The following is a 14424-nucleotide window of genomic DNA, read 5'->3' as shown; positions in this document are numbered from 1 at the left end:
TGATGGAGAAATCCTTCTTCAAACCTTTGCTATTTGCATGGTATTTCTTATGAAATTCTGAAGCTTCTAGCACATTACCTATTAGTAACTGATCAATCTCATCATTACCTTGTGCTAGAGGTCCTGGCAGACCTGTATGGGATCTGATATGTGTTATATATATATAGGATGTTCCCTTTTTCTGATGATTTCCTGCAATTGTATGAATAATGAAGTTAATTCTGTATTATCAGGAATAAATTCAGCAGTTTCAGTATGTAAAACAACTCTCTCTGCATATTGAGAGTCAGTGACTATATTGAGGGGTTCTGTGAAGTCCATCAGTACCATAAGAATGGCATACAGTTCTGCCTTTTGTACAGAGCTGTATGGACTTTGTACCACTTTACTTAAGTCTCCTGATTTATATCCTGCTTTCCCTGATTTATTTGCATCAGTATAGAATGTGAGGACTCCAGAAATTGGCTTTTGTCATACAATGTGAGGAAGGACCCATTCGGTTTTCTTTATAAATTCTATTCTCTTGCTTTTGGGATAGTGGTTGTTAATCTCTCCCAAAAAGTTACTGCAGGCTCTCTGCAAGTATTCATTATCTTTCCATAGTGATGAAATTTCTTCATTAGTTAAAGGTACTACAATTTCTGCTGGGTCCATTCCTGTCAACTGGCGAAGTCTTAGTTTACCTTTTTGAATCAAATCAGAGATCTTTTCTATATAAGTCTTTAATTTCTTATTTGGTTTACGTGGTAGGAATATCCATTCCAATATAATATCTTCCCTCTGCATCAAAATACCTGTTGGGGAATGTCTGGAGGGGAATATGACAAGAATGCATTTAAGTTCTGGATCCACACGATCCACATGTGCTTCTCGAATTGTCTTTTCTACTAGAGCCAATTACTTCTCAGCTTCGGCTGATAATTCTCTTGGACTATTTAATTCTTTGTCCCCTTCTAGAGTATTAGCCAAATTTTGTAGTCCATCTTTGGGTATTCCCATGATACCCAGTAAGTTGGAAATGCTTCCTAATAACTTTTGAAAATCATTAAGAGTCTTCAATCGATCTCTCCTTAGCTGTACCTTTTGGGGTCTAATTTTTTGTAGCTCTATCTTATATCCTAAGTAGTTAATAGAATCTCCTCTTTGTATTTTTTCAGGAGCAATTTGTAGTCCCCAGTGAGGCAAAACTTTTTTTACTTCTTCAAACATGCTTTCTAATGTATCTAACTTTGGATCAGCTAATAGGATATCATCCATATAGTGATAAATTATGGATTGTGGAAACTTTACACGAATTATCTCCAATGGTTTCTGCATAAAGTATTGGCACAAAGTAGGGCTGTTTAACATTCCCTGTGGGAGGACCTTCCATTGATATCTCTTGACTGGCTGAGAATTGTTATAATTAAGTACTGTGAAGGCAAATTTTTCTCTATCATTTTCTTGTAAGGGTATGGTAAAGAAACAGTCTTTTAAGTCAATAACTATTATAGGCCATTCTTTAGGTAGCACAGAGGGCAAGGGCATCCCAGTCTGTAGGGAGCCCATTGGCTGAATTACTTTATTAATAGCTCTCAGATCTGTCAGCATTCTCCAATTACCAGACTTTTTTTTAAATAACAAATACAGGAGAATTCCAAGGGCTGGTAGATTCTTCAATGTGTTGAGCATTTAACTGCTCTTGAACCAGCTGTTCTAAAGCTTGTAGCTTCTCTTTTGTCAAAGGCCATTGTCTAACCCAGACAGGTTTATTAGTTAGCCATTTTAAAGGTAAGGCAGTTGGTACTTCTGAGAGTTCAACAGCAGTTGTGCTCTGTTTGTGAACAGCCTGAATGGTTGGTGCCTGATTTTTATAGCATGCGATGATATTATTCCTAGAAACATGCATTGGTCTGTATTCTTTTTCTGAAAGTGTAGGAATTTTAATCTAGGTATTCCACTGTTGTAACAGATCTCGGCCCCAAAGATTTACTGCTACATTTGCTACATATGGCTTCAGTCTTCCTCTCTGTCCTTCTGGCCCTATGCATTCAACCCATCTCGAACTCTGTTTTATCTGAGATAGGGTGCCAAACCCTAAAAGTTGGACATCTACCTCTTGAAGAGGCCAATTCGGATGCCATGATTTTGGTGTAATTAAAGTCACATCTGCACCTGTGTCTACCAGTCCCTCCATAACCAGGCCATTAATTCGAATTCTAAGCTTTGGTCTTTGATCATTTATGGAAGTCTGCCAAAATATTTGTTTTATAGTGTTCTTTGTAAACTGTGATCCACCCATCAGAGCTGTTTTATCATCCATTGCAGTATCGGTTTTTACATTAGGCAGTGGTTTATTCAGTTGTCCTGGAGAGGAATTTCTTCCACAGTGGCTGGGAATGTTCGTACTACATTTGATTTGGGGGCCTGCAAGAGGCCCCCTGAGGCGTTTCCAGCCAGTAAAGGGTTACCTCGTATATCTATTTTTGATCTGCACTCACTGGTCCAATGTCGGCCTTTGCCACACCTTCTACATAATCCGGGAGGTGGTTGGGGTCTCCTGTTTAGGCTATTCCTAAAAGGAGTATTACTCCTAGGAGTACCCCACGTACAGTTTTTACTTATATGACCTGGTGTACCACATTTAAAACATTTGGTAACACGGGGCCTTCTTTCACCTCTGGGATTTGTCTCTCCTATCCAAGCCTCATTACTGTAGTTACGAGACTCAACACCATTAGTATACTGAATCCATTCTTCCAAAGGAGCTGATCTGATCTTTAATGGTGTAAGTATTCTTCTGCATTCTGCATTAGCATTGTCGAACGCCAAGGACTCAATTAATACTTTTCTTAATTCTTTATCTGATACAGCTCTTGTTATAGCTGTGTTCAGTCTTTGTAAAAAATCAGTGAAGGGTTCGTGCGGTCCCTGAAATATCTTTGTGTATACCTCAGTTGGTTTTCCAGGTTCTGGAATTTTTTCCCAAGCATTTAGAGCTGCTGTACGGCATAGGGATATTGTACGTTCATCATAAATGGCTTGTACATTCCTGTCAGCAAAACATCCCTCACCAAGTATTTGATCTTGGGAGATCACAAAACCTCTGAGTTTACCTTGTTGTTCTAAATTTTTTGCCTCTTCTCTCAACCAGCTTTTCCATTGTAGCTGCTGACTATATTCTAGAACAGCTGAAATTAACTGATGCCAGTCATCTGGGATGATTCTATGTGAGGTAGACCACGAATTTAACAATTGTTTTATGTATGTGGAGTGTATCCCATACGTAACTACTGCTTCCTTTATATTTTTAAAGTCCCTTGTTGAAATTGCTTGTAATGTATATGTATTATATGGCTCGGGGTGTGTGTCATCCGCTGGCTTCTCATCGATGATAACAGGATAAGCCATTGTGTGAGAGCCATTTGGAGATGTTACAACCTCTATGGTCTTGCCCTTCTGCTTATTAGGTCCCTTGTCATGTTTACTGAGAGTTTCTTCTAAGGCCTGCAAACGAGCACCTAGGGTCTGTTCTAGGGAGTGAACCTCTTCTCTGGCAAGGGACTCCAGATTTCTCATGGAATCATAGAAGTTTTTATGTTCCTCAGAAACACATGATTCCATGGACCTTATCTTATCAATTAATGATAATCTTTCTTCCTTATATAGTGTCTGGAGAGTTAGTGTTCTGTCCATTAAATATTCACATTTATTATCAATAAGATCAATTTTTGGTACAAGCCTGTTTTGTAAATCCTGATTAGCAGATTCCAGAGAAAGAATCTTTTTCTCTAAGGTCTCATTGCTATCCATTAAAGCAGATTCCAGAGATAGAATCTTTTTCTGTAAGTCTTCATTGCTATCTTTAAAAGTCTGTAAATCCTGGTTAGCAGATTCCAGAGAAAGAATCTTTTTCTGTAAGCCTTCATTGCTCTCGCTTAAAGCCTGTATCAGTCCCAATAATGACTCATCTTTGTTCTTGTTTTTAAACAAGTGTTTGAACACTGCGTGGATTATTACAATGAATGCCAAAATGGTACAGGCCAGATATGCCTTAGGATGGTCGTATATTTCCAGGAAGATGTCATTCATCATACAGGCAAAAAGGTTTTCAAATTCTTGTGAGGTAATGTTGTCAGCCATATTACAAGAATTACTCAAAATTTGTTAGTCAATTTTAAGGTGTAAAATTATCAGGTACTTTTACTTACCTTTCGTGGTTTTGGGGGGTGTAGTAGCACTTTTCAGCCAGCAGGTGGCGATGGTACAACTCCAAAGCAGGGCCTGCTGGTGATCTTGGCTGACTGCAGCTCGCTGGAGTCAAGATGGCAGAGCCGAGCCGCAGCTGAGGTGCCTGCATGCACTCAGGAAGCTGGGGAGTGCCTCTTTCGCTGGTCTGGGGCTAAGCTAGGGGGCTGAGACCGGACTAGCTGCTCCCTTTTTCGGGAATGGAACCGTGTAGGCATTCCCTGGTTATATGGAACTTTGCAGGCGGGTTTAGGTACCAGCTAGCCGGGGAGGAGGCTGAGGGCGGGAGCCACCCAGGCTTTTGGAATTTGCCCCACGTGAGCGCCAGATATTGGTGAAATTATTTAGGCCACTCCACATAGTTAAAAGGAGATTTATTTAATGGCGTAACTTACAAATTAAGGGATAGGTAGGACGCGGGGTCTGGGGAAGGTGTATCACAGTCCAGCGGTGTTCTCTGGAGCTCTGCTTTGTCCACCTCAACCATTCAGGGTCCTGGAACCAAGAGAGCGTTCGCCTATCCAGATCTCGGGTCCCCAGGCGCCTCCCTTGGCCCCGCCTTGTAGGCGTGACAGTTGCCAAAGTCTCAATGGGGGTTGGAACTTCCAGAACAAAGCTGGAATGGCTACCCACTACAACATATATACCTGAGTTAAAAAATATAAACTTTGCATTGTACACAGGCTAGCCAAAAAGATTTTTTTGTTTTATGTTTGAGCAGGTAAAACATACATCATATTTCTTGTATTTACTTTAGGTTTATTTTCTCATTTCTGTATTCAGGATTTTAGGGGTTTTTCTTCAAACAAACCTGATTTTCCTTGACCTGGGATGAATCCATAGCCTCTTATTTTCTGTGGAAACAAGTGCAATTTTTCCACATTTAACATATCTTTTGACTTTAATTTTGAAGTCAAGATAATTTTAAAATATATAGGTTGGTTTAATTTAATAGTTTTCAAAATCAAATGTCTTTCAGAAGTTGTTTTTCACTCATTAACAGTCAAAAAATCTAAATACAGTACAGAATATAATATAGAATTTAGACTCTCAGTGTTTTCTGATCTATATATGGCTTATCATAATTTTTATTACTCTAATTTTAAGAATTTTACTTAATTCTTTTAAAATCATTTTTCATCTATGACTGTTTCTATCATTTCTCTTCTTCTCCCAAGCCTATACACATTTTTCAAACACACTGTAATCTACTTAGAGGCATTTTTGTCTGAATTTGTACTTACTGTGTATTTCTAAACCTTTCTGTCTTTATGAGCAAAAACCCTCAATCTGCCACCTACTATGTGGCTGAGAAATGCCACTCTGCACCTCATCCTGTGTGAGACTGTGAGAACTTCCTATGCTGCCGATCAAGCCCACATGTCACAGCCAGAGGATGTGTCTCTGTACAGTGGCTCACATGAGAGGCATGAACTATGAAGCTGCTCTTGGCTTCATTTTTGTATGTCTAGAAACAATTTTTAAGCTCTCTCACACTTTACATGGATACATGTGCCCAATCGTGGGTGCCCTATGTAAATGGACATTTCTTTCCCACCCGACAGTTCTCAAATTACCACTCAGAAGCTTATGATCATTCCAAAATTCTCATCCAATAGCTCAGGCTTGTTACTAACCAGCTCTTACATTTAAATTAACCCATTTTATTAATCTATGTATTGCCACATGTCCTGTGGCTTTACCTGCCTGTAACATCTTACTTTTTCAGTGGCTTACTCTCTCTTGGCCCTTCTTTTTCTCCTCCATAATTTGGTTTACTTCCTAACCTTATACCACATGGCTATTGGTCAGTCAACTTTGTTATTAAATCAATCAGAGCATAATTTACACACTGTGTAGGAATATTCCATAGCACTTAGAAAAGGTGATGACTTATGAGTGGAGAATAAGAAGGACCCCAGGATGGAAGAAAGCAGTTTTCCACAGGAACTGCATAGATAATCACCTGGAAATGGGGGCACTGAGTGAGGATAGGCCACAGCACAATTTTGATATAAGGCTTTGAATAAAACTGAATGATCAGAGTTGGGATAATGCAGGTAAAGGTGAAGATCTACAGTTAGCCTACTTCCTTTCCTGGTCAGAGTGACATGTGGGTTCTTATGGAGCGTCTTCTTGATCTGGAGGTGAGGGGAAAGCAATGAGTAGGTAGAAGGAGCTTTGGAGACTAAGACCTATGTTATACACATTATATTGGGGAATTTTGGGGAGAGACTATAGCAGGTGTTCTGCACAGAGATGAGGATGAAACTAGGATAATGGACTTGAGGAGGAAATGGAGAGATAAACCTCTGCATTGAGTCTACTACTTCCATGCCCAGTTTTGCCTGTGGGTTCTTGGGAAATGGTTGATTGACTTGAGGTGTGGGACCAATCAACAATTTATAGTAGGGGTATTTAGGAGGGTCTCTGAGATCCACTAGAGATGGAGGTGTCTGATGTAGGTGTTTTGATGCAGAATTAGGGATAACACTGGGGGATGGGACTCAAAGAAATGGAGAGTGAGCCAAAAATCTATAGTTAGCTTACAATTCCCTGGTCAGAGTAATCTGTGGGTTCCCAAAGAGGGCCAGTTGAAGTAGGGGCTTGGGATTATCCTATGAGTTGGAAGAGTCAGGATAAGAGGAGAAGCTCTTTGGGATCCACTCTAGATGGGGGGAGTAGCCACAGATATTCTGTGGCAGAACTTGGTATGAGACTTTGGAGTTGGAACTGGAAGAAAAGAGGAAAAGGAGAAAATATGTGGTCAGCCAACCTACTTCCCTGGCATGACTCAGAAAAATAATCTTTGATGAAATATATTAAGGATAAACAAAAACAGAAAATTTGAATCATTCCAAAATAATTTGCTCTCTTGATTTTATCTTCCAGGGAAAGAAATTTTCCATGTAAAAAGCAAAGCCATCCATCAGATACTTTGTCTTTTGAGGAATATTTGAATTTTTCTTTGTAAAATTCAATTTTTCCCAGGAAACTTCATTACCCACCTCTGCTGCATGCTTATTCATTTTCCCTTAAGTCTCCTTTGCAACCATTCAATGCACTGTTTTCAGTTATTACCATGGTTGTTTACCTTTACATTAAATATTAACTGAGTCTGTGATAAAATATGTAATAAAAGTTTAGAGCCAAAAATTCCTTTATGAGGAATTTGTAGGGCTTGGATTCTAAGCAAAGTCTTCCTTATTCCAAAGTTTTGCATTCTTATGACTAACTCCTAGAATTGAGCCAGTTGTGGCAGTGCACAGTTATAATCCCAGTCTGGGCGGTCTGAGGTAAAAAGGTTGTGAATTTGATGCCCATCTAAGTAACAGCATGAAATCATAATTCAAAACAAAATAACATATTGGCAGTAGCCCCAAGTAAAAATTATTGAGAACATTTTTATGAAAGTGTTTTAAATCTGTGTTACGCTCAGTTACCCATAGGAAAAAGTATCATGAACCCCGATCAAATTATTTGTGCATATTGCCTTCACTCACATTGACTGCTGTCTATAAGTATTTCTATAAGTATTGTTAAACAGAGGGCAGGTTTGGTATCTTGGTGCATACCTTTAATGCTTGCACTTAAGGGGAAAAGCCTCTTTGTGTTTTGAGGTCAGTCTGGTCTCCACAGCAATTTGCATCAGACCAGATAGGACTCCCTCCGTAGCATACTGTCTCAAGACAAAAATCCCATTGCATTTAGTAGGTAGGTTGGCATACACCTGTGAATACACCAATAAAGTGTTAGAGACAAGATGATCAGAAGTTTAAGGTCTTCATTCAATACAACGTAAATTTTGGGACATCCTAAGTTATATGGGACCCATCTAATATTAAGTCCCCCATAATAAAAATCGCAGCCTTTGTATTTTAAGGGCCAGAGATCAGTCACATTGCAAGCTGACTAAATATACAAATGTTATGTGTGACTCTTTCCCTCTTTACAAGGCCTGTTTCTTTCCTAAACCCCATTGAATACTTTCTCATTTTATGATGCCATTTCATTCTTCATGTTTCTTTTTCCATCTTCCATCTGTAGTTACCTTCTCTGCATCTGTTCTCTCAGAGTTCTCTATTACCCTCATTTTTGTTTTGATTTTTCTTTTAGAGTACAAGGGGAACCATAGAGAAGATCTGTGACTTCCTAGGAAAGAAACTGGAGCCAGATGAGCTAGATCTGGTCCTCAAGTACAGCTCCTTCCAAGCCATGAAAGAAAAAAATGTGTCTAATTTTAGTCTCATCATTAAAGATGTGATTATTAATGGTTTGGCCCTCATGAGAAAAGGTGAAGAAACTCTTTATATCCAAAATATGTAAGAATAAGTGGAAGAGTTTTTTGTTCCAATGAAGCTGTAAGAAATTCTTGTGAATATGTCAATAGTCGTTGCTCATCTCTCATAGTTTCTCAGAGACCTTGCAGTGGAATCTTTCTGTGGTGATGACATGGACTTCAGAAACACTGAAAAGATTGCTTTTTTTCTGGGAGATGATCTTGGGATTTTAGAGGGTTGTGTTCAATATCCTCAATGGAAAATGAGAGACATGTTTTTGTTTGTCTTTCTTAGGCTTTCTGTATCATAGCCCTAAACTCTAAGAAAATGTTTAATGGAAAGAACCAAAGATATATAATGGATGATAACCACAAAATACACTTCCATTCACTGCTCTAAAAGATGTTCAACAGGTCAAGATTGTTGATCCATTGCAGGCTAAGATTAGAACTTATAAGAACTAAGTGAATTATCCTCCAGTGTTAAAATATGATGACATTTGCCAAGCTCAATTTGGATTGCTTCACAATCATATTTACTGTCTTTCTTCTGAATTGTCTCCCTTGAAATGGGAATATTCATCTTCTCTATGTCTGTGCCACCTCTCTATGCTATGAGCAAATTGTTGGTATGGTTTCATAGCTGTGCAGTTGAGGAGTGACTGCCAGAATACACCACACCAAATTAGTGAATAATTGATGAGATGGGACTCAGGGCTGAAGAAGGAATGAGATAGATGTGAGGTATTTGGGGATGACTAAAAAACTTGGATATAAATGCAGAAAGTAGAGAGTTACAGGTTTAATTTTCCTCTTCTAATTACTTACATGCTTCATTCTTAATCTTCAGTCAACCTCCAACCTACAGTGTGAAGATCAGGTCATAAGACTCTAAGGATATCAGGAGTATAGATAGAGATAAGTAAGTTAAAGTCATTAGTGTATTGCATTTAATTCAGTACTCCTGGTATCCTCACAAGAGGAAATTACACTCAGATTTGGGCACACAAAATGTCAACTCAAGAAAATGGTCATCTGTACACTAAGGACTGAGGCCTATGGTAGGGTCCACTGGCATTGACCCCATTGACCCATAACCTCAGACTCCTGTGCTCCAGACTCTATGAAGATAGAGTTCTCTGTACAAGAACTGAAGACCTCAAGTAAGAGAAGAAATAGCCCATTATTGGATTTCCTGAAGTAAATAATAATTTGGCAGAGATAAAAGAGTATGTGTACAAAATGGCTTCAATGAAATGCCAAAACAAAAAGGTGGCTTGTTTAATAGAGACAGACTACTGAAACTAACAAAAGTTTTATCTGAGATGCACTGGAATAGATGAAATAGAGTTTAGAACAAAATTACATGAAGAAAACTGTACTTTCCTCTTTTCCAAGTCTGTTTTTTCCAGAATGAGACCACATTGGGATTTTAGTTTAGTCTCTTCTAAAACATAGTATTTTCATGTATCATATTTTTAGGAGAAAAATATATAGTAGTTATTTCAAAAAACAGGATATGGCCCTAAATTCATATGTGCTTTAATTATCATAGTGATCATATAAGACACCCATTTCTTGTGTATTTAAAGATAACTTTTATTCTGAGAAATTGTTTTCCTTGTATTAAACTCACTATAAGCCATGAATCTCACAAGAAACCAGGTCAATGAAGGGGGAGACAAACTTCATTGCACCCCTCACCCTGATTCATGACTCCAGTGCAGAAGGTGCTGAGATGCATATGTTGGGAAACATTTTGAAAAGAATAAGAAGAATGAGGAAAATGTTGATCTTCTTAATTCCTACATTAGATTGATTCCTTTGCTTAATATGAAAAGTATGAGCATATCAAAGATTAATTCTAAAACTTATTTCATTACTTACCAATAGACCGAATCCTTAAAGCATAATGCATGAAAAATTGTGTTAAATGTTATACTAGCTTTGAACAAGAGGAGTTCTCTCAACTTTTTTTTGTCCTTTAGTTGTTTTTCTCAGGACACCAGAGAGATACATTTTCTTGCCTCTAGAGAGATAATCTGAAGAGCTAATATTTACCTGGGAGACTCACTTATCAGGCTAGATAGGATTAATTTAGTTTAAAGCTCCAGTGAACAATTTTCCACAAACAATTTGGTCATTATGATTCAATATTTAGATACTTCATGAAATACAGACCGGAGAGTTGTTCTGTTTAGTTGACATAACTTTGATAAAGACATTGTCACAATCAAGACACATGGGAGGAAATGTCTTCTGACAAACTACAAAGGTTTTGACCCTCATTCACAGTAGATATTTACTAGACAGAGTACTTGAGTCAGTAATCATTTTCTCTGGTGTACAAAAAAGGTATTAATCTGAGAAACAGAGGGAAGACCTATATAGAAGCCACTATCTACAGGTCAAAAAAGCCAGGAGGGTATGAAAAACATTTTATGAGACCTGCAGCCTCTGAAACTAGGAGGAAGTTCCTTTCCAACAGGAGTTAAGCCACTGTGCATTAGGGTTTTGCTGACCCTGGACACATCAGAGTTTCAGGAGGTTTTTAGAAAGAAGCACTGAAGAAAAATACATGCATGAAAGGTACACAAGATTTTGAGATGGTTGGACTGAGAACTTCATGAGTACACTCCACAAACATGATTCTCTCATCTGGATTGATTCATTCCATTTGCAGACATAGTGAATTTGCTGAGATTCTGATAGCTCAGCATCCAGTCTGGCTTATGAGATTCAAGATTACTGTGGAATACAATAACACAACTTGTTTCACTAATGAGTATAATAATGAAGCTGAAAGTAGCAATGGGCATTGATAGATTCCAGTATCAATAGATGACACTCTTACAGTCATCGCAAGTAATGGTATATTATTTGACTATTGTGTATCAATAATTATATTTTCTTTAATGTGTACAACTGGGCATTTAAAGTTAACTTATGTGATACACAAATATTGTATTTTTGTAAGGAAAAAAAACATGACTTCTAGCCAGGCGGTGGTGGCACACGCCTTTAATCCCAGCACTCGGGAGGCAGAGCCAGGTGGATCCCTGTGAGTTCGAGGCCAGCCTGGGCTACCAATTGAGTTCCAGGAAAGGCGCAAAGCTACACAGAGAAACCTTGTCTCGAAAAAACCAAAAAAAAACCCAAAAAACAAAAACCAAAAACCAAAACAAACAAACAAAAAAACCCAACAACAGCAATACAAACATGACTTCTGTGGTCAGTCTTTTTGGCTTCAAATCTACATGCATCACTATACTGCTGGTAAGTCCTCAAGGACTAATTTTTCTTCATCAGCAAAATGGTAACAAGGCCACTATCTTTCTTACTCATTCACTAATACTGAGAATGTTTTTGTATGTCTGATACACTTTAATAAATGAAGCTTCTGATAATTTAAGAAATACTTTACTTTTCAAATATATTAGATGCATATTTGAAGCATGTTGAAAAAGAGGAATTTCATCAAAGTGTCACAGCTATGAAATAAAATACAGCAAGGAGAAGACCTGTAGAATTCTACACGGAGAGAAGATAGGAAGAGAGGGTCACCATCACAAAAATAGGGAAACAGAAGAAAAAGAAGTAACTATGTGGAACTCATCAGCACTTCATGGTTAAGGAACACATAATACAATGTGATAATTTGGACTATAGGAGATCTCTACGTCCAAGCCTAAAACCTCCTAGAATGTGGTTATGAGAACCAAGGCATGGTTAAAAAAATACTGGGAATGAAATCATCTTCACGCATCAGCAAACTCCATACTGACTGAAAACAGACATCCTGGGATGCACTCAGCAGGCAGTATTTTGTGTCTGTTGTATCTGATGGAAATATTGAGATGACTGATATGGAGCTCACCACTGTGTGTGTATCCAGCTCCATGGTATCTGATATCTTCAACCTCTGCAGGCATGTGCATTCATATGCAGCTACAGACACATAATTAGAATTAATTTTAAAAGGTGTTTTAAAAGTTGCTGGTATAGTTTGCAGAACAGTTATAAGTTAACCCTAAAAGAAAGAAAGAATGATTTAAGTGTGTTTGGGTAAGTGAGATATGAAACTCTGTTGGGCTCGATAGTATGATGGAAGCATGTCTAGTGAGAAGGAGAAATAATCTAGACATTAAAAATATAGATCCAGTGTCCATGTTGTTATATATTTTGGAGTTGAAAAATTGGTATAAGAGATGGTTGACATTACTTACACAGAGGTACAAGTCTGTTTGCATTCTTTTCAAAGCATAAGAATTGTTCTCCATAGAGTAACTGTTAGTTCTACTTTATTGACTGTGTGTTCCTACTTACGCAGATGGTAAAATCATGTGAATAAAGGAATGAGAGCAGATTTACAATCATCATTAACCCATCTCTGTGTTGCTTCACATTTTCCAGGTGTGGCTGGGGACTGGAAGAATCACTTTACAGTAGCTCAAGCTGAAACCTTTGATAAAGTATTCCAGGAGAAAATGGCTGGTTTTCCTCCAGGGCTGTTTCCATGGAAATAAATTCTTAAAATTTTAAAAACTTATATGGACACTGGTGTTTATTTTCCTGTCCTTGTACAGGTGACTGAGTGGATATGGTCATAGAATACATCCTATTATTGAATTGTGTAGGTTTTTTTCTAAAATGTATTAGTAGTAATAATAGCAGTAGTAATAGTGGTCATAGTAATGGCGTAGTGGTGGTTATTTTATATGAGTCTCTGTGTGTGTGTGTGTGTGTGTGTGTGTGTATGCACAAGTGCATGTTGTAGGTGTGCATCGTGCACATGGGTGTGCACATATATTTCTGTGTGTAGTACCTTTAGATGAGAAGAATGCATTGGTTCCCATGGAGTTGCCACTGCATGTGCTGTAGACTCCTTTATTTGTGTCCTAAAAAGTAAATTCAGGTTTTCTATGAGGGTAGTACAGTGATCTTAACCTCTGAATCATCTCTCCAGCCCTGAATCTTGTAGTCTTGAGTTATCAAATATTTGTTCCTATTATGACTGGTCTACTATACATTGACAGTTAAATCCAATTTGCTTCACAGAATTCCAGCTTAAAACAACCTTTGTAGTATCTGAAATATAAAACATACTACAGAAATTTTTAGATAATTTTTCCTCTGTTACATCTGGGCAAAAAGTAAATAAATTATATTTATAGAGACATTAAACATAATTTAATTACTGTATGGTAGAATATCTTCATAAACTTACATTTCTTCTCACAACTGTGTATTTGTATTTCAGCTTTTTCCTTCTTTTTGGGTAATTTTTACTGGGTGTATACAATAATGGGATTCATTATAAAACTGGTTCATACATGCACATCATTGCCATTTTCTCAGTATTGCCCCTCTACTGCCAAGTGCCGTACATTCACTCATGTTAGTACTTTCACCTCCCACATAGCACCTCTCTGTTTGAGTGTCCTATAAACATACTTATATTTAAATATAGATGTTCAGAATGGAGAAATAATACAATATTTTTTCTTTTTTATGATTACAGGGAAGTTATTTATTTTAGGTATGATGGAGAATATACCTAGGGGCATCTAGAAGAGTCCAGACACAGAGAGAAAGTAGTAGACAGAACATGGCCAGCAGAATAGGCCAGGCCACTACGTGGGAATCAAGAAAGCAAGACTAAAACAGAATAAGATGAGAGAGGGTGGCCAAGAAGATAAAGAGTGCCAAGAATAGGCATTATCAAATTGACACTGTTATATATAAATCAGAGGCTGGGGAATAGAAGTCTATGACCTGGGTAAGTTTAGGATAGGGACTGGGGTGAGAAGAGCAAAGAGGCGTCAGGATGCTGAATACTTGTGTGAACTCTGTACCAGTATTTGCCATGAGAGCATGGAGGCCAGCATGTATTTGGTACGCTAATAGGCACCAATTTA

The 14424-nt window shown here is 37.9% G+C and overlaps 1 pseudogene; it reads left to right on the top strand.

The window, feature by feature from the left end:
- LOC131901618 (sulfotransferase 2A1-like) overlaps positions 1-13032 on the top strand; it is a 38788-nt pseudogene extending 25756 nt beyond the window's left edge.
- The last annotated feature ends 1392 nt before the right edge of the window (positions 13033-14424 follow it).

Source organism: Peromyscus eremicus, unplaced genomic scaffold (assembly GCF_949786415.1).
Source record: "Peromyscus eremicus unplaced genomic scaffold, PerEre_H2_v1 PerEre#2#unplaced_143, whole genome shotgun sequence".
In the NCBI taxonomy this organism is placed as follows: domain Eukaryota; kingdom Metazoa; phylum Chordata; class Mammalia; order Rodentia; family Cricetidae; genus Peromyscus; species Peromyscus eremicus.
The sequence above is the reverse complement of the archived record's forward strand: the minus strand, read 5'-3'. Positions and strand labels throughout refer to the sequence as shown.